Genomic DNA, 19,576 nt, shown 5'->3' with positions numbered 1-19,576 from the left:
CAGTGGTCTCTTCTGACCCTTTCTGTTGCTGTGGCTCAGGAGGGACTGCCTGCATGCAAGTTGTCTGGACTCTGGTCTCACCCGGTCTTCTGCACTGAGTGCTAATCTGTCCCTCTCTTCTGGTCTCATCAACTGCTTTGGGTCTGCTCTGCTGCTTGCCTCCATCCCTGCCCATCATCCCTCTTCCCCCTGATGTCCCTTCAAAATGCTTGAAGGTAGATAGCTCCATAGGCACCTCAGGCTTCACTTCTCTACCGTACATGTTTGTATTACAATTATATATAGCTTTTTATACTTTACAGAGAACTCTCAACATTATCTTAGTTGATCTTCACAACAAGGAAGAAAGGATGTTAAACCCTCTTCGTAACTAAAAAATGAAAGCCCTTGTCTTGTCCAAGGCTTCATACATTTCAAAACAAGACAGAGCACTGAATCAAACCAGAAGAGTTGGCTTCAGGTCCCCACTTGGCCATTATTAGCTATGTGACCTTGAGTAAGTCCTCTCCCCTCTCTGAGGCTTAGCTGTGTCCTCTGTAAATGAGTGCGAGTGGATTGGGTGAACTAGCTCTGATTCTATGAAACCTTAGTCTACTGACTTCTGTCAAATGCTATCATCTCTCAAAGAAAGGGTCAGTGACATAAAAATAGCAGCTACTTTCATCATTTAAGCCAATTGGTTTCATTCCTTATCCCTAAATGTGCTCGCCTTTGTCCCTCCCGCATCTCAGGAGACAGACAAAATCAGCAGGGTTTAGCTCTCTGTCAGTGGAGGATGGCTCATTAATCTGGTCTTGTTCAGAGCTTTCCTGCACACTGGGCTGGACATTTGTCAGAGATGTTGACATTCAGCTTATTCGTGCTTCTCTCCTGCCCTCATCTGTCTCCCTCTCCCCTCAGTGCCCCCAGTGGGACTGAGGTAGAGGGATAGAGAGTCCCCTGAGCTCACAGGTGAAGCTTGAGGACAGAGCACCAGCCTGGATACCCTGCAATTCAACAACATTCAGTTCAATGAATGTTTATTAAAGACTCAACTGTGTCTAGAGCACTATGCTAGGCTAGGAGAGATAGAGTTTATCATGTTAGTTAATGGTTTGCCGATTTGGGTAATCTTTTTTAAAAAACAGATCTTACTTTGTTCATCAGATTCATCATATTTGTTTTTAATTTATCTATTTCTCTCCGAATTTTTAAGAATTCTTCTAACATGCTTGTTTTGAGGTTACTGAGTTTCTTTTCTCATTAAAAAAAAATCCGTGCTAAATTCATGGATGCATTCACCTCTTATTTCGTTAATAAGTGGTTTCACAACTACAAATTTTCATCTGAGGATTGCTTTGGTTATATCCCATTCATTTTGGTAGGTTGGAGTGATAGAGTTGAAAAAAGAAACTCACCCTCGTAGACCCCTCCCAGCCTAGTAGTGATAATGTTTAATATAAAATTTTGGAATAATCTCTTTGTTCTCTCTGAAACAAACTCAGAGAATGCCTCTTCCTATGTCAGCAAAAGCCAGCCAAAGCTGACTCTGCATTCCTTGGAGACCTTTAACCTATGACATATCTTGAATAATGGGTCTTTCCTTTGTATCTTATTATCTATAGACACATACTATGTTATGACATATCTTGAATAATGGTAAAGAAAATATAGACATCTTAGGTCATAATTTCTATTGAACATTGTTTGCCCTTTCCTGCATCAGTTATCTGTTTGGGGCAGGAAGCCTGCCACTTACTAGTGGTGGGATTTCCTTACCACCTGGGACATATGTCTACCCAGCTTGGAATCTCAAGACTTGACTGACATTGCTTTGTTAATTGTCCTGTCTTACTGAATTTATGATTTGTTCAACTAGGAGAGTTCCTTTCTCACGGCAAAATGTATATAAGCCAGAAGATTTCTGCACTGGGTAGCCAGAACATTTCTGGCTCCATAATGCATTATGTTACCGTTGTCTTTAATAGGGAATTGATTAATTAATTAATTAAATCATAAAATGTATGCATTTAGCCTGCTGCCTTTCTTTAACCAAGTTTTCAGGTCAACAGTAGCAAGGTAGATACATGCAAGCCAACGTATATGCAATGTTACATAAGAAGTGCATTAGGGAAGTTATAATAGTAACGATGAGGGCAATGATTAGCATTTTTATAACACTTTAAGATTTGCAAAGGGCTTTGCCCATGTTTTCTCATTAGATCTTCACAACTCTGAAGATAGATGCTATTATGCCTGCTTTACAGATGAGAAAACTGAGGTAAAAAGCAGTTAAGCAATAGTATAACATAGCTAATAAGTTTCTGAGGTAGAATTTGAACTCTGATTCCTTATTCCAAATCCACTCCTTTGCCTACCATGCTATGTAGTTCCCTCAGGTAAAAATCAAGTGCTCTGATGAAGTTGGGGGCAAGAGTTCTCTAAAGGGTTAGTAGGAATTTTAGGAAAATTCTCATAGAATCAAGGAACCTTGGACTCTGAATCAATTTCAGAGATATTTCGCTTATTTTCTGTTAAAGTGGGATTCCTTTCCATAACAACCCTTCTGTTCCACCCCAGAGGCTGAAAGTGGTCATCTAGCCTCCCTTGAAGATAACCAGGAATGAAAATTCACTCCCCTTGAGGCAGCCCTTTTCACATTTGAACAGCTCTAATTGTTAGGAGGTTTTCTTTATATGGATCAAAAATTGACCTCTTTCCAACTTCCACTTGTCCCTCCTAGTTCTTCCTTCTGCGTAAAAGTAAACAAATCTAATCCATCTTCACATAGTAACCCTTCTTGGGAATGGGGATAAGGGCTGCAAGAGAGAACTTGTCAGACCTGGAAGCCATTGCATTACAATAGATGATGTCATCAAAAGGAATTTAGAGAACATTGCTGGGATTGTAAACTTGTAGGCAAGAAAACTGTAGGGACATGGGAGGAATTTTCATCATTTTTTGCTGATTGAAATCAGGGACCTCGAAAAGAAAAGTTGATTTGAATAATGAACAGCTAGCTGGTTGTATCTATGAATTGTGGGAAGAACTATTAGGAGAATAAATAGTACAAAAGAGAGAGTGGGAAACTTACTCAAGAAATAGACTTCCTGAATACTGGAACAGACCAAACAAATCAATAATTTCACAAGATAGCAAGTAATATTAGTACAGACTCAAAAGATTGAAAAAATAATCTAAGATACTTGATTTCAAAAACACCTGACCTGTCAAGGTCAAGGAGAGATAATTTAAGTATCATTAGACTCCCTGAAAAATCATCATTTAAAAATCCTAGAAATATATTTCAAGAAATCATAAATGAAAACTGCCTAAATGTATTAGAATCAAAGGACAAAGGAGAGAGAGAGAGAGAAAAAACCCATCCATCTTGTTCTGAAAGGAACTTCAAAAAGAAAAGTCTTAGGACTATCTTACCCCAAATTCAAAGTTCTTTTGTCAAAGAAAAAAATGAATGACTGCAGTTACCCAGAAATAGGTGTATAAATATGAAGAAATAAGTAGTTCAGCTATAGTCAGGGTCAAACAAGACCTGGCATTTGTATTATAAACGAGAGGAGATCTTGGAATACAATATTCCAAAAAGTACAAGATTGGACTTACAGCCAGAAATAATTTACCCTGCAAAGCTGAATATAATCCTATAGGGGGAAATGGAGATTTAATGAAATATAGAACATTCAAGCATTTCTGACAAGAAAATAAAAAGGCCTCAGCTAAGTAAGAATTATTTAAATCTAAACAGAAGAGTCCAGAAAAACCCAGAAAGACTTGAAGGTTATCTTGTGAGTTCCAAAGGCCTTTCAATTGTCAGATGGCAATATATGTGGTTTCCTCATTAGAGTAGGTGAAGTAAATTTCCTCGTATAGAGTAAGTGAACACTAACAGGAAGGTGGTCTGGATTGGCAGAAATCATGGTACAGAGCTGCTTCTATAGTACAAAACTGAGGTAAATTCTGATTGCTTGTCTTTTAACATTGTTAATGTTAAATTTTAACTAAATTAAATTAAATAATGTTCTTTTAACATTCATTTTGTGTATAGGAAATAAATATCTGTCCCATAACTATAAATATATAAATCTAAGCCACTGATGTTATACTTCCATCTTATTTTGGTGTTGATAACTTCCTCTTCAGTGTTTTCCAAGTTCGGATTTTCATATGTCAGGTTTTCTGAAAGTGAGGTTCCCTAGTTGTGCTGGGGAATTCTGCAAAGTAAGGTCTATGAAGCCACCAGAGTGGGGAAGGTGCTAATTGCTCAAATGGTTGATGCCTTCTCAGCTCATCAAGACAGCAGAATTGGGCCCAACCCGGAACTGCTGGCTTGCATCCTCATGGTGTTCTGGCTGCTGGAGCCTTCACCAACTTCTGTACTGAAGGCATCGATTTTTCTTCTGTGTTTCCTGGGATCTGTTCCCATCTGATGATATTGACTCTTTGGTTATAGCTTCCTTTCTTCAGACACATTATCATGAGAGTATGTATCTTTCCCTACACCTCCCCATCTTCACCTGCCCATATAAGATTTAGGGTGGGAGAAACAGTTATTAAAAGAAAACAGCAAATAAATCTTACTTCTCTACCAAAGAGAAAGGGGTCTAAAAGGTAACAAGATGGATTGTAGTTAGAAGAGAGTCAATCATGTAAGAATTGGGAGTCATTGAATGTTGCTCCTGGAGTCAGAAACACTGAGCAGGAGATCTGACGATGGAATTAAGTGACTCAGGTCAAGTACTTTATCTGCCACTTACTATCTGTGTGACTTTAGACAAGTCACCTAACTCCTCTGACCTCAGTCTGCTCATCTACAAAATCAGTGACCTCTGAAGTCACTTCCAGCTCTAAATCTAGGAAACTGAGAGATGTCAAAGTTTGAAAAACCTCTAAATCATAGAACTTAAAAGTAGGAGCACTTTAGAGATTATCTATTATATCCTCTAAGTTTATAGATGAGGAAACTGAAACCAGTAGAGGGAATTTGATTCTGCTAATGTCGAATAGATAGAATTCAAACCCAGGTCTTCTGAATCCAAATTCAGTACTCATTTCACTATACCGAACTCTTTGAAGATGATGCAGAGAAGAGAAGACACACAATATCCACCCTTGGGAAGCTTCCACTTCCATGGAGGAGATTGATAGTGTCTTCTCTCCATCTATGTTGTGTAGCATTTAATTTCTCTCACTTCCACTCCCCCCTACCCATTCCAGCTGAACGATTTAAAAAGAAAAAGAAAACCCTCATGACAAATATGCATACATAGTCTAGCTAAATACATTCTCTCATTTGGTAATGTCTGAAAATGTATCTTGTTCTGCATTTTAAATCTCTCTGGAAAGAGGGTGGTTGTCATGTTTCATGTTCAGTCCTCCAAACATGATCATTACGTTTTTCAGAGTTCTAAAATCTTTCAAAGTTGTTTTTTTAAACATTGGCATTGTATAATATATATGTGTGTGTGTGCATATCTATATGTATGCATGTATATATGTATGTATGTATCTATCTATCTATCTTTATCTCTTCCTTCTGTCCACTTCTCTCTGCACCAGTTCCTAGAGGTCTTTCACAGTTTCCTCTGAGACTGTTCATGTAATCATTTCTTTGGACAGTAACATTCCTTTATATTCATATATCATAATTTATTTAGTCATCCCCCAATACATATGCACCCTCACAATAACCTCAGGGCTTTTTGCTACAATGAATATTTTTATACAAATATGTCCTTTTCCTCTTTCTTTGTTCTCTTTGATGTATAGACCTTTGTAGGTGTATTGCTGGGTCAAAGGATCTAAAGAACAGTTGAGTGACTTGTTGGTAATGGTATGCTCTTCTTAATTCGTCCAAATCACATTAGCTTTTCTGAGTACACTTCACACTTCTAATTCATATTGAACTTACAGTCCTTTAAGACTCCAGAATATTTTGCAGAACAACTGACTATCCATTCTTTCCCCACGTTGGGGTTGACTTTCTGTACTCCAATGCAAGACTTTACATTTATCTCCACTGAATTTCATCTTGCTTGAGTCAACCCAATACTCTAGCTTGTCAAGATCCTTTTAGATCCTGACTCTTGCCATCCACTGTATTAGCTCTCTCTGCCAACTGAGTGTTGTCTTCAGATTCAATGAGCATACCACCTATATTTTCATCCAAGCCATTGATACAAATGTTTAATGACACAGGACTAAGAACGGATTCTTACCTGGAGATGTCCCGCCATGTTGACCCTGAACCATTAACAACTACTCTTTGAATCTGTCCATCAACCCAGTTCTGAATACATCTGATTGTATCATTGATTAATTCATCGCTCTCCATCTTTTCCAGAGGAATAGTAAGAGACACTTTATCAAAAGCTTAACTAAAATCTAGATATATCATCTCCCCAGCATTCTACTTATCTGCTAGTACTCCTGTCAAAAAAGGACATGAGAATATCTTAGCATGACCTATCATTGATGAAGCCATGCCAGTTCTTTGTAATCACTGCTTCCCTTTCTAAATGTTGCCAACCATCTTTTTCATTATCCAGCTTAGAATGTTGCCAGAAGTCAAAGTTATATTCATGGCCTATACTTGGGAGATTTGGATTTCTTTTCTTTTTTTGAAATTTGTAGCATTTGTCCTTCTCTTATTTCATGCTACTTCTCCCATTTGCCATGTTTTTTTGGACATCACTAAAAGTAGCTCAGCCATTACATCTGCCTGTTCTTTTAGTACCTAAGCGTGTAGTTCATCTGAGCTTGTTGACTTGAATTCATCAAGAGGAGCAAGGTGTCCTCTTACTGTTCTCTTATGTGTCTCAGGTGTCAGCTCCTTGTTAGTCATTTTTACTATGTCACTTCCAGTATAAAGATCATCATCCAAAAACCAAATAAGAATTTAGCAGCTCCGTCTTCTCTTTATTATCAGTTATTATCATCCAACCCTTCCACAGGAGAAGGTTCTCTTCTTTCTTTTATCTTTCTTTTTTTCCCAACATCACTGGAAAATGCATTTTTTGGTTTGTTTTTCTTGGCTTTCTTTGCCCACCTCAATTCATTCAGAGCTTTAGCCTTCCTCACACTATGGTTATAGGACCTTGCTTCTCTATTACATTCATCTTCTGTTTCCTTCAATTGCTTGCTTCCATCTTCTGTATTGTTCTTTTTAAAAATCAAAGTTGGTTGTTGAATTCCCCATGCATCTTCTTTAGACAAATTTCCTTCTTCCCTTGCAATAGAAATTTTCCTTTGTGGCTTCAGAATTTAATTCTTGAGCATCAACCTTCCTTTTCCCTCCCCAAAGCACTTTATGCCATTGGAATTCCAACTATCTTTCCTCTAAACTCTGAAAACTGCTTTCTCAAATTCTAAGATGCATGTCATACCATGTAAATATTTCCTCTCCTTCAACAAATGCTAGGATGGAACTGTTATTTTGTCCCAAAGTCTCCATCATTTCCACCCCAGTAATGACTTCCTTTTTGTTAGTGAGAATCAGACCTGGAATGGGATTTTCCCTTATAAGTCCCTCCACCTTTTTAATTAAATTTTTATTCATTTTAAACTCAAATACAAAAAGACCAAAAAAAGAACATTTCCATGTACACAACATAGCACAACAAAAGAAGAGGATTTCCATTTCACACTATTTATTTTTTTCTGAAAAACTATATAATAAATTCTACATATCATTTTCAAAACTACCCTGCTTTTTTAAATTTTCTTTTCTGCTGTGTACTTTTTTCTCTGTTCCTCCCCATCCCCTGGCTGGTGAAAACTACCATTAAACACAAGCATATATGCATAAATATGTATATATATGTGTATATATGTGTGTGTGTACGTGTACATATGTATATATGTATATGTGTGTATATATATATACATATATATACATATATATATATTTATCAGTTCTTTCTCTGTAGGTGGATAGCATCTTCCTTCTTAGGTCCTTTATAGTTGATTTGAAATTACTTGATCTTTAAATGTTTTGTAGAATGCACTTGTAAATCCATCTGATTCTGTTTCTTTTTTTCTTGGGAAGCTCATTTATGTCCTATTCAAAGCTTATTTAGATATTCTGTTTCCTCTTCTGTTAGTCTAGGCAGCATATATTTTTGTAAGTATTTTTCCATTTCACTTAAATTGTTGGGTTTTTTTGTTTTTTTGTTTTTTTTTTTAACTTTTAACATTTATTTTCACACAATTTTGGGTTACAAATTTTCTCCCCTTTTATCCCCTCCCCCCCCAAACCCAAGCTTTCTAATTGCCCCTATGACCAATCTGCTCTCTCCTCTATCCTCCCTCCCTGCCCTTGTCTCCATCTTCTCTTTTGTCCTGTAGGGCCGGATAGCTTTTTTGACCCCTTAACCTGTATTTCTTGTTACCCAGTGGTAAGAACATTACATTTGGTCCTAACACTTTGAGTTCCAACTTCTTTAGCTCCCTCCCTCTCCACCCTTCCCTTTGGAAGACAAGCAATTCAATATAGGCCAAATCTGTGTAGTTTTGCAAATGATTTCCATACTAGTTGTGTTGTGTAGGACTAGCTATATTTCCCTCCATCCTATCCTGTCCCCCATTACTTCTATTCTCTTATGATCCTTACCCTCCCCATGAGTGTCGACCTCGGATTGCATTCTCCTCCCCATGCTCTCCCCTCCATCCTCCCCCCCATCCTGCTTGTGCCCCTGTCCCCCACTCTCCTGTATTGTGAGATAGGTTTTCCTATCAGAATGAGTGTGCATTATATTCTTTCCTTTAGTGGAATGTGATGAGAGTAGACTTCATGTTTTTCTCTCACCTCCCCTCTTTATCCCTCCACTAATAAGTCTTTTGCTTGCCTCTTTTATGAGAGATAATTTGCCCCATATAACTTCTCCCTTTCTCCTCCCAATATTTCTCTCTCACTGCTTGGTTTCATTTTTTTTTTTTATAAGATATGATCCCATCCTCTTCAATTCACTCTGTGCATTTCACTTAAATTGTTAAATGTATTGGCACATAATTGGATTATTCACACTTTTCATACTTGTGATTCTGTTTTCTTCTCTTTTTAAATATTTTGAATATCTAAATTTATAGAAATATAAAATTATTTATATATAAATATATTTATATATAAACACATATAAATATAAAATTTATATAAATATAAAATTAATATTTAATAAATATTTAAATGTTCTTAACCATATTAACCAATGCCTTATTTATCTTATTGGGTTTTTCATATATATATATATGTGATTTTCATATTTATTTATTTTCACATTTGTTCCTCCACCTTTTAAAAGATGAAGTAATCACTAAGAAATCACTATGAAAGATGATGAAAGAATCACTTTGAATTCACTTTTTTAGTGAAAGAATCACTAAGAAAAAAGGATGAAAGAATCACTAAGAAAACAGGAAATTATTAGTTACTTTGCTTTTGGGAGAGTGAAAGGGGGGGAGAGAGAGAGAGAGGGAGAGAGAGAGAGAGAGAGAGAGAGAGAGAGAGAGAGAGAGAGAGAGAGAGAGAGAGAGAGAGAGATCTCCAGCAGAAGACTGTGTAATTGAAGTTCCTCAGAACTTCTGCCCAGGTGGACTATAATATTTTCTAAGAACTTTCCCACTGTCCCCATGGATTTTACATGACATTAAACACACATGCTAACTAGGTGAGCCAGAGTGGAGATAGTAAGGCCCTGACTGCTTCTTCTGTTTGTGTTTCTTTCCCTAAGCCTAGATGTTTCCAGCTCTGAGACTTTAAGAGGCCAGGGGCTCCTGGATCCCACAGTTGTTGCTGGCTGCATTGCAGGAGGTACTTTTGAAACCACCACCATACTTCTAAAAGGAAATTACCACTAACAAGAGGATGAACCCAGTCATGGCCTGGCTTTCCAGAAAATATGGACCTTGATGGAGTTGTTTGGACAGTGCAAAGCTGAGGTGAATATGAAATGGCTACTCAGTAGCCCCACTATTTGCCTCATGTCTTAATATTTGAAACATCTACTTCCCAGGAGAGCATAACAGGAATTACAGGCATAATTTTAATAAAAAGATTTGTTCTTTAAAACTTGTACTCAGTCAAAAGGCCACACCCAAGGACCTAGAAGACCACATGTGGCCTCAAGGCCATAGGTTCCCAACCCCTGCTGCATCATATTTGATCCTCATAACATCCCTATCACGTTGGTCTCATAATTATCCCTATTTTACAGATGGCAGAGTCACATAGAGGTTAAGTGACTTGACCAGGATTAGCTAGCTAGTAAGTATCTGAGGCCAGATTTAAACCCAACTCTTCTTGACTTCCAGTCCTATGCCCTATCCATTGTACAGGACTGTGACACACAGGAGAGACAAACTCAGAAAATAACCCAGTCCCTCCCATCAAGAAGATTTCAATCCAATAGGATCAGATAGGACACATTATAACCAGATATAACGACAAAAAGAACAAGATACATCACCCTGCCTCCCTACCCTCAGTAGAGGCTGATGACCACTTCTCAGGGAACCCCTATAAATCTCCCCAATCCTGTCCCTTCTCTTCCCATCTCCCTTCCTTAAGATAATTCTAGGACAAAGAGGATAATAGAGGATTTGTTTTGTTTTACAAAATCTCCATGGTACCACCTAAGTGCCCCATGCTTCAGAAGGCAAATGCAGGGGACTAAAAATCAGAAGAGTTGGTCACACTAATCAATTAAGCTCATTTTGTGACAGGTTCAGTAGACCAGCCCAACTAGAGGACTGCTCTATATATAATATAGTTTTTATAGCATATATATATGTATATATATGTGTGCATGTATGTATGTATGTATACATATGGTTGGTTGGTTGTTGTCCTGCATCTTCAAAGAGGACCAAAATGACATCACCATGATAGAGTGAAATTTCAGTGTGTCTGACTGTGGCTGATCAGACTAATATGAGTTCAGAATGATCTACCACAGGTTGGGCACAGATAGTCCGTATACATACATATACATATATATATATGTGTGTGTGTATAGTGTTTGTGTGTATATACACACACAAACACATATGTGTGTATTTATCTATCCATCTACCGATCTATAATGGGCATTTGGCAATGTCTCTCATGGTATTCTTATAGAAAAGGTGATGGGCTAACTGACAGTATAGCCAGGTAAATTTGGAGCTAGTTGAACTACCAGACCAAAAGAATTGTGTCCAGTCATTCAATGTCACCTTGCGAAAAGGTCTTGAATGAAGTGCCTCAGTGATCTGTGTTTGGCCCTCTGCTATTCAGCATTTTATCAATGACATAGATGAAAACATATGTGGAATGCTTATTAAACTTCAAGATGACACAAAAGTCAGAGGGTAGGGGATATATTGAAAAATAGAGTCAGGATTCCAAAAGGTATTTGCTGAACTAAAAAATTAGTTCAAATCTAATAAAATGAACTTAATGGGAATAAATGTAAAATCTTACATTTGGCTTTACAAAATCAGGATTATAAGAAAAAAATGGAGAAAACATGGATAGACAGAAGTTCACCTGAAAGAGATCTGGGGTCCTCAGTCAATTACAAGCTCAGTAGGAGCCAACAGTGTGATATGACAGCCCAGAAGTGAAAGGCTGTGTGACATTTTGAGAGGTATAGTGTACAGGACCAGGAAGGTGATGAACCTGACAGACTCTACCATCATCCAACAACATCTGAAACACAGTGCAATACATTTGAACAGGAGACAGTGTGTTCAAAGAAAAGCAATAAGGATGGAGAAGGATCTTGAGTTCATGGCACATGCAGAATCATATTAGAAAATGGGATTTAGCCTGGAGAAGAGATAGTCATGTGGCACAATGGATGGAGCACTGGGCATAGAGTCTGGATAGAACTGAGTTCAAATTCAATTTCAGACACTTCCTAGTTGTATGACTCTGGGCAAGTTACTTGACCTCTGTTTGCCTGAGATTCCTCAGCTGTAAAATGGCAATTATAATAATAGCCCCTGCTTCCTAGAGTTGTTGTGAAGATAAAATGAGATAATATTTATGTAGCCCTTAGCATATTTACTTATAGAATTTTTAGAATTTTATAAAAATGCTTATTTTATAGAATTTATAGAAATGCATATTCCCTTTTCCTATCCTCATCCCCTAGCAGAGATGAAATAGTACACAGCATTTAAGGGTTTTCACAAAGAAGAAAGATTCTTTGGTCTTTTTGGTTGACCCTGCAGGGCAGAGCTAGGAATGCATGTTTAGAAGTCACAATGAAACATTAAACCTGAAGCTATTTGAGTTATTAGAGCCATCCCAAAGTAGAGTCATTGGCCTCAGAAGGCTGTGGGTTCCTCTTCACTGAAAGTCTTCAAGAAATGGCTCCAAAGCCATTGGTTAAGCATGTTGCTGAGAATATGGTATGGTTTAGATTAGATGGCTCCTGTTTAGGGCCCCTTCCTACTCTGAGATTGTATGATACAGTGTCAATGACAGGATTCCTAAGAGATCATGAAACCACAGCAGGATGTTCCTGAATGGTTTAAAAGACAAATAAAAACTGTGAAAGCAAGACTTATAGGGCCTGCACAGCAGAAATAGTTGACAGAGTAGGAATGCTTGGATCCATCATGGCAAGTCTCATAAACAAAAAAGAAAATAACTGAGTGGTAATGCAAACACAAATGCAAGTTAAGGACAGCATCGTTGGCAGCAAAGGTTCTATTTTGGTGGGAAGAGATCTGGCCTGTCATCAACACATCATCTCAGTCAATAAACATTTACTAAGTGGTTACTATAGGATGGGCACTGTGCTATGCACTGGTGATACATAGAAAGGCAAAAGATACTCCCTGCTCTCAAGTAGCTCATAGTCTATTGGAGGAGATAGCATGCTAACAAATACGTACAGACAAGACCTACACAGGATAAATAGGAAATAATCAATATGACAAAGGCAGTAGCACTAAGGAGGATCAGGAAAGATTTCCTGTAGAAGATGGTATTTTATCTGGGACTCAGAGTAAGCCAGGAGGCAAAGATGAAGAGAGAGCCTTCTAGACATGGGGAACAATCATGAAAAATGCCCAGAGCTCAGAGATGGAGTATCTTGTTTGAGAAATGGCAAGGAAACTAGTGTCACTGGATCCAGGAGTATGTGGGAATTGGGGGGTGGTGGGAGGTTAACAAGACTGGAAAGTAATGAAGGGCTTTGAACCCCAAAGAAATGGCATGCACAAGCTTCATTTCAGTTCAACAAGCCTTTATTAGGGCCTACCACATACACACCAGGCCCTCTGCTTGACTCTGGAGAGACAAAACCAGAAAATAACACAATCCCTGCCATCAAGATTTCAATCCAATAGGATCAGATAGAACACATTATAACCAGATATAATGGCAGAAAAATTAAGATACATCACCCTGCCTCCCTGCCCTCATTAGAAGCCGATGACCACTACCCCTTTAAATCCCCCCAATCCTGTCCCTTCTCTTCCCACCTCCCTCCCTTGAGGATGTGTTCATCCTTTGTTGCCGAAGAAGACCATGCCATCAGAGAAATAATGACAAGACTTGCACTTGACTTTGTTTTGAGTGAGAGTTTTGTGCAGGTCACCAGCCTCACTTCTCTTCCAGAGCCATCTGAATCCAGTGACCAGATATTCATCAGGATGACTGGAGATGACCCAGGATGAGGCAGTTGGGGTTAAGTGACTTGCCCAAAGTCACACAGCTAGTGAGTGTCAAGTGTCTGAGGTGAGATTTGAACTCAGGTTCTCCTGACTCCTGCACTGGTGCCCTATCCACTGCACCACCTAGCTGCCCCTCCCTTGAAGATAACTCTAGGACAAAAAGGATGATGGAGGATTTATTTTGTTTTACAAAATCTCTATCTTCCTCAAGGCTCAGCTCAAGTGCTACCTCCTTTAGGAAATCTAGTCTGATGCCCCCAGTTACTAAAATCTCCCCATCCAAAATTCTATTGTTTTAGATTTGTATAAATTTTATGTAACCACAAATTGGTTCAAACCTCCATGGGGTTAGGTATACTCTTTCCCATAAGGGGCTCCTCAGCTCTGGATTCATTCAGGTACCAGGTTCAATCCTGGGCTGGGGAGCAGGGGGAGGGTCTGCCCTGTAAAGAGAGGCTCTTGTTGGCTCTTTGTACCACCATCCTGGTGGTCTGTGAGAAAACCACCTAAAGCTTGGGTTTAGCACAAACCTAGGTCTCCCCAAAAGAAATCTGGAAGATACTCATTGTAAAATGTATATCAAGTATAGGTCAGCTACTTATTTTCTCCAGATAAAAGAAATTCTTAAAACACAAGACTTCCAAGAACATATCAAGAAAGATTTAACACATAGTATAGTAACCTGTAATTCCTGTTACACTCTCCTGGAAAGCAGATGTTTCAAATAGTAAGACAAGAGGCAAATAGTGGGGCTACTGAGTAGCCATTTCATATTCACCTCAGCTTTGCACTGTCCAAACAACTCCATCAAGGTCCATATCTTCTGGAAAGCCAGGCCATGACTTGGGTTCATCTCTTGTTAGTGGTAATTTCCTTTTAGAAGTATTGTGGTGGTTTCAAAAGTACCTCCTGCAATGCGGCCAGCAACAACTGTGGGATCCAGGAGCCCCTGGCCTCTTAAAATCTGAGAGTTGGAAACATCTATCCCAGGACTGCTATTTGGTCACGTAGGCTTAGGGGAAGAAACACAAACAGATGAGGCAGCCAGGGCCTTACTGCCTCTGCTCTGGCTCATCTAGTTAGCACATATGTTTAACGTCATGTAAAAGCCACTACCATCGCCCTCCCTTCCCCATAGGAAGTCTCAGAGAAAAAGTTTCATTCCACATGAAATGGGAAATTTCTCCTCAGGAGAGAGGAAGAAGAAAGGCCTTTCCTGGATTTGAGTCCAATCTCCTTTAATGCAGAGCCCTCCCGTGAAGTGGAGGGGGGCACATGAGGCTGCGTATGTCCTTAGCAAGGGGTCTAAACCTCTCTTGTCATCATGGAGACCAAGGGATTGCTGCGTCCTCTCAGTTAGCACTGAGAACATGTCCCCTGAAATGGCCAGAGATAGCTAAACTGAGGCCCATGAGGCTCCATGGGCTGTGTTCTACCCCTAACCCTTATAGAATATAAGCTCCTGGAGGGCAGGGACCGACTGCTTCGTTGTTGACTTGGGCAAAACATCTTGTCAGCCAGATGACTCAGTGAAAGAGTGTTGAATGTGGAGTAAGGGAGACCTGAATTCAAACCCTGCCTTCATAGACTTAGTAGATGTGTGATCCTGAGCAAGTCACTTAATGTGTCTGTGCCTCACTTTCCTTATTTGTGAAATGAAGATAATAACAGCACCTGCCTCCCAGGGCTGTTGTGTAGATCAAATGAGACAGCAGATATAAAGCACTACGTAAGTGCTAGTTAATATTATTTTTATTACTTTATTATTTTTTATTTTTATTATTACTTTCTATCCTCAGTGCATAGCACAGAAGCTAGAAGACAGTAGGCCCTTAAACAGAGTGTGTGGTTGACTGATTCCTGTTCAGGTATGGTTAGGACTGGTGGCTTCTAAATCATCTGACATGAGATTCTGTGATACTGTGGATGCCTGAGGGGACCTTGGGGGATTAAAGATTGTTCCCTGGACTGTGAGGATGGCATCAGGGACTGTGGCCTCAGCCGTCCCCCTGCCACCATTAGAGGGCATGAACTGGCACAGTGAATAAAGTGCTGAGCCTTAATGCAGGAAGATTTGAGTCCAAATTTGATCTCAGAGACTTACTAACATTATGACCTTGGGCAAGTGACTCAACCTCTCTCTGCCTTAATTTCCTTAATTGTAAAATAAAGGTAATAACAGCACCTAACCCCTAGGGTCGTAAGTGGGGATCAAATGGAATATTTGTAAAGCATTTGGCTAGGCATATAGTAGGTGTTTAATAAATGCTTGTTTCCTTCCTTCCATGACCACTGACCAAAACTTCAGACAAAAGGGACCCAGGACCCCTGTCTTACCTACACCTGAGCAACCCAGGCACAGGCATTTTCTTACCTCTTCCCAATCTCCTTTCTGTCTCTCTAGGGCAGCTCTGGTGCCCATATTCTCCTTTGGGGAGAATGAAATCTTTGACCAACTAGACAATCTCCAGGGATCCTGGCTATGCTCAATCCAGGATAGACCGCAAGAAGTCCTGGGCTTCCCTCTCCCACTCTTCCATGGCCAGGGGATCTTCCAGTACAGGTTTGACCTGCTCCCCTATCACCATCCTGTCACCACTATGGGTAAGTTCCCAGGGTGCCAAAAGAGGTGGGATTGACATAGGATGAGTTTCATTGACCTGATCTTCAAGCTCCATCCTTGCCTATATGTCCCAGCACCACCTCTGATTATACACAAACTCTTCTGATAACCACCTTCCTGGGGAACTCCCAAACCAAGAAGGATTTGCAAACAATGTAGCACCTGTTCTGGGATCAGTTTCCCAACCTCCACTCAAACGATCGGTTGGGTCCTCAGAGGGCAATTGAATATTTCTCTCCTTAAAGTTTTAAAGACAACCCTATGGAGTTGGGTGTGGATTCTAGTACTATTATTCTGAGCCCCAATCTGGTGTACTCCCCTCCCGTTGATTATCAATTAGCCAGCTGGAGTTAATTTGCTATTAGAAACTGGTATTTTTTAGGTTGATATTGTAGCAATATCTAGTACAAAAGGCTTCCCACCCCCAACCCTGTGGCACACACTCTCTCTGTGCACACTCAAGGTCTCTGGGGAGAGTGGGCTCAAAATGAGAGAATACATGTAGCCAAAAGGCAATCATGACTCCAATCTATTAGAAATTCTTTTCTTCTTTTGTGGGAGCTTCATGAAGTTCTTCTTTGGCGTATCTCTCTTTGGGGCTCTGAAGTTTGGGGCCTCGGGGCGTCCTGTGCTCATTGTGTTTGGTGTATCTCCATCATGTCTCTCAGCTGTCATCAGGAGATGCTGGGCAAAGTTTTCCTCTGATCCAGGGGAGGAGGGGGAAACAGAGATTCCCCCCTTCCCTATAATTTCAAAACAAATTAACAAATCTCAAACATACAATGAAAAGGTGACAATTAGATGTTCAATTATAAAATCCTTTGCAGCTGTATTTATCACTGTTAAAGCAATCACAGTAACAATAATATCATTAATGTGTAGATATAACGTAGAGTTGTTTTTCAGCCCAAAATCTCTTTAAAGTGGTATCATCAATGACATTGTTATACACAATTTTTTTCATTTCTTATAGAGATGTGATTTTTAATTATTGTTGTTATTTGCATTATTTTCCTCACTAAAACTGTTTGCAAAGAGAGGAGGGGGGAGGGAAAGAGAATGGGCTTTCTAAGCCAGAGAAAGAATTGCTCTTCAAAGCTATTGGAGGAAGGAGTTTGAGGACAGTCCGGTCCTGGTCCCTGAGGCCCCGGTTCCCATCTACACTTGACCCCTCATCAATGAATAGGTTTCATCAGGGGCTTAGATAAGGGAAACATTTGAAAGGCCATTGAAGGGGTCCTAGACGTAGGAAAGCAGCAGACAGCTGGGTCAGGGTGGAACAGTACATACTGGACTTGGAGTCAGGAAGACTTGGATCCAAATCCTGCTTCAGGTACTTACTAGCTGTGTGATCCTAGACAAGTCACTTCACATCTCTGGGCCTCAGTTTCTTTGTCTATAAAAGGAGACAGCCAGACTTAGTGACCTCTAAGTTCTCTTCAAGTTCTAAACCTATGATTCTATGATAAGATGGCCTCCATTTCATTACTCCTTCAAGGGGATTGCTTCATGACTGAAGCTGCTGGGTTGAATGGTGACAGAGGTGAATTCTCCTCATTGCCGTTGCCCACTCTGCTGCTAGGCATCCAGTGGCCCTAACCCTGAGAATCCGAGGACTAAGCACTCATGATACTTAGGGATGCTGTAAGTCTTGGATGTGTCCTGTTCGGCAGACAAAGAAAGTGAGACCTAGTTTATTACAATCTAGGGGTCCCATGTATTTGTTGGGTGGGAGAAGCATGGAAGCTTTCTCACCTTCTACCTCTGCTTTGTGTCTCCTAGTGGGGAAGCCAAGGTGAAACAAAATACCAACCAAACCCAAGAAGAAGTGGACCGTCTGCACCAGCGTTATATGACAGAACTGTGCAGCCTCTCTGAAGCCCACAAGACCAAATACAATGGCCCCCAGAGCAGCACCTGAAGTTCCAATGAACCCTGCCACTTCTCATGTTCTTTCCCTCTGCCCTGCTCCCGCCCTTGTCCCTGCCCTTGGGTGACATCACAAAACAAAAACTGTATGATAAAGTGGATAGGGCACTGAACTTGATGGTTAGTGCCTTATCCTAGGTTCAAATCCCACCTCAGACCCTTTCTAGTTGTGTGACTGGGAAAAATCACTTAACTCTCTGTAACCCAGTTCCTCATCTGTAAACTGAGAAGCTTAGACCTGAAGGATTCTGTTGTACCTAAGGTCTATTCTACTTCTAAATCTGTAATCCTACATTCCCATGATCATTAACTATTAATTTTTGTGCTTGAGGCAATCAGCAAAAATGGGTATGAAGTTTCAATAACTTTATACATATTAAAATCAACTTATAATTCATGATGTGAAAAGTAATAAATAAGTAATTAAGAAAAATTGTTCTTTGTGAGGAATTGAGGGGGCATGGGTTAGTTTCTAGAAAAGCTGTAAGAGGTCGTGAATTAAATTTTGGTTCCCCTTGAATTTCAATGCCCTGGGACAAAACCTCAATGGCATGCTCTGCAAAGTAAGTCACAGATCCCCAAATAATTCGTTCTTGGTTCTTCCATTGCCCAAATTACTTTACCCTTGGATCTGGCAACACAAGAATGTACTCCTTCCTTCCTCCCTGACAGAGATGGTGTAAAAGTCAACTGAGACCTCTACTGGGACTTGGGGAAGGAGGAGGAAATGTATAGAATATGACTATCGTGGGTTCCAGGTCTTAGAGAAAGTCCCCAAAGCCCATCCTTGACAGGGTTATCTAGCTTTGTTTCTTTTCGTTCTCTAGTATTAGCATGAACTTTTTCAGTCCCCCACTATCCCCATGAGAGTTCAAGAAGCCACTCTCCCATTTTCCTTACCTTCTTCGGGATCAATAAACTGCAGACTCCAAGGATTTAAGCCACTGTGAGCATGACAACTCCTTTCCTTTCTCCGAACCTGTTTCTCTATCAATAAAGTGGAAGGGTTGGATTAGAGGATTTATTTTATTTTATCTCTTTATTTATATTCATTTTTGAACTAAAAGATTTTACTTCGAAATTCTCTCTCTTGCCCCCTCCCCCACCCGCTGAGAAGTGATTATACATGTGAAATTATGCAAAACACATTTCCATATTAGCTATATCATTCTCCTAAAAACATGGAAAATAAATAAAGTGAGAAAACTATACTTCAGTTTGTCCTCAGAGTTCACCATTCCTTTCTCTGGAGATGGATAACAGTTTTCATCATAAATCCTTTGGAATTTTCTTGGATCATTGTTATTGATCAGAGTAGCTAAGTCATTCACAGTTGATCACGGCATAATATTGCCATCAATG

The 19,576-nt window shown here is 39.7% G+C and overlaps 1 pseudogene; it reads left to right on the top strand.

Moving 5' to 3' along the window:
- Window positions 1-18,206, top strand: part of LOC140507686 (2-acylglycerol O-acyltransferase 2-like) — a 33,464-nt pseudogene extending 15,258 nt beyond the window's left edge.
- The last annotated feature ends 1,370 nt before the right edge of the window (window positions 18,207-19,576 follow it).

The sequence above is a fragment of the Notamacropus eugenii genome, chromosome 5 (genome assembly GCF_028372415.1).
Source record: "Notamacropus eugenii isolate mMacEug1 chromosome 5, mMacEug1.pri_v2, whole genome shotgun sequence".
In the NCBI taxonomy this organism is placed as follows: Eukaryota; Metazoa; Chordata; class Mammalia; order Diprotodontia; family Macropodidae; genus Notamacropus; species Notamacropus eugenii.
The sequence above is the reverse complement of the archived record's forward strand: the minus strand, read 5'-3'. Positions and strand labels throughout refer to the sequence as shown.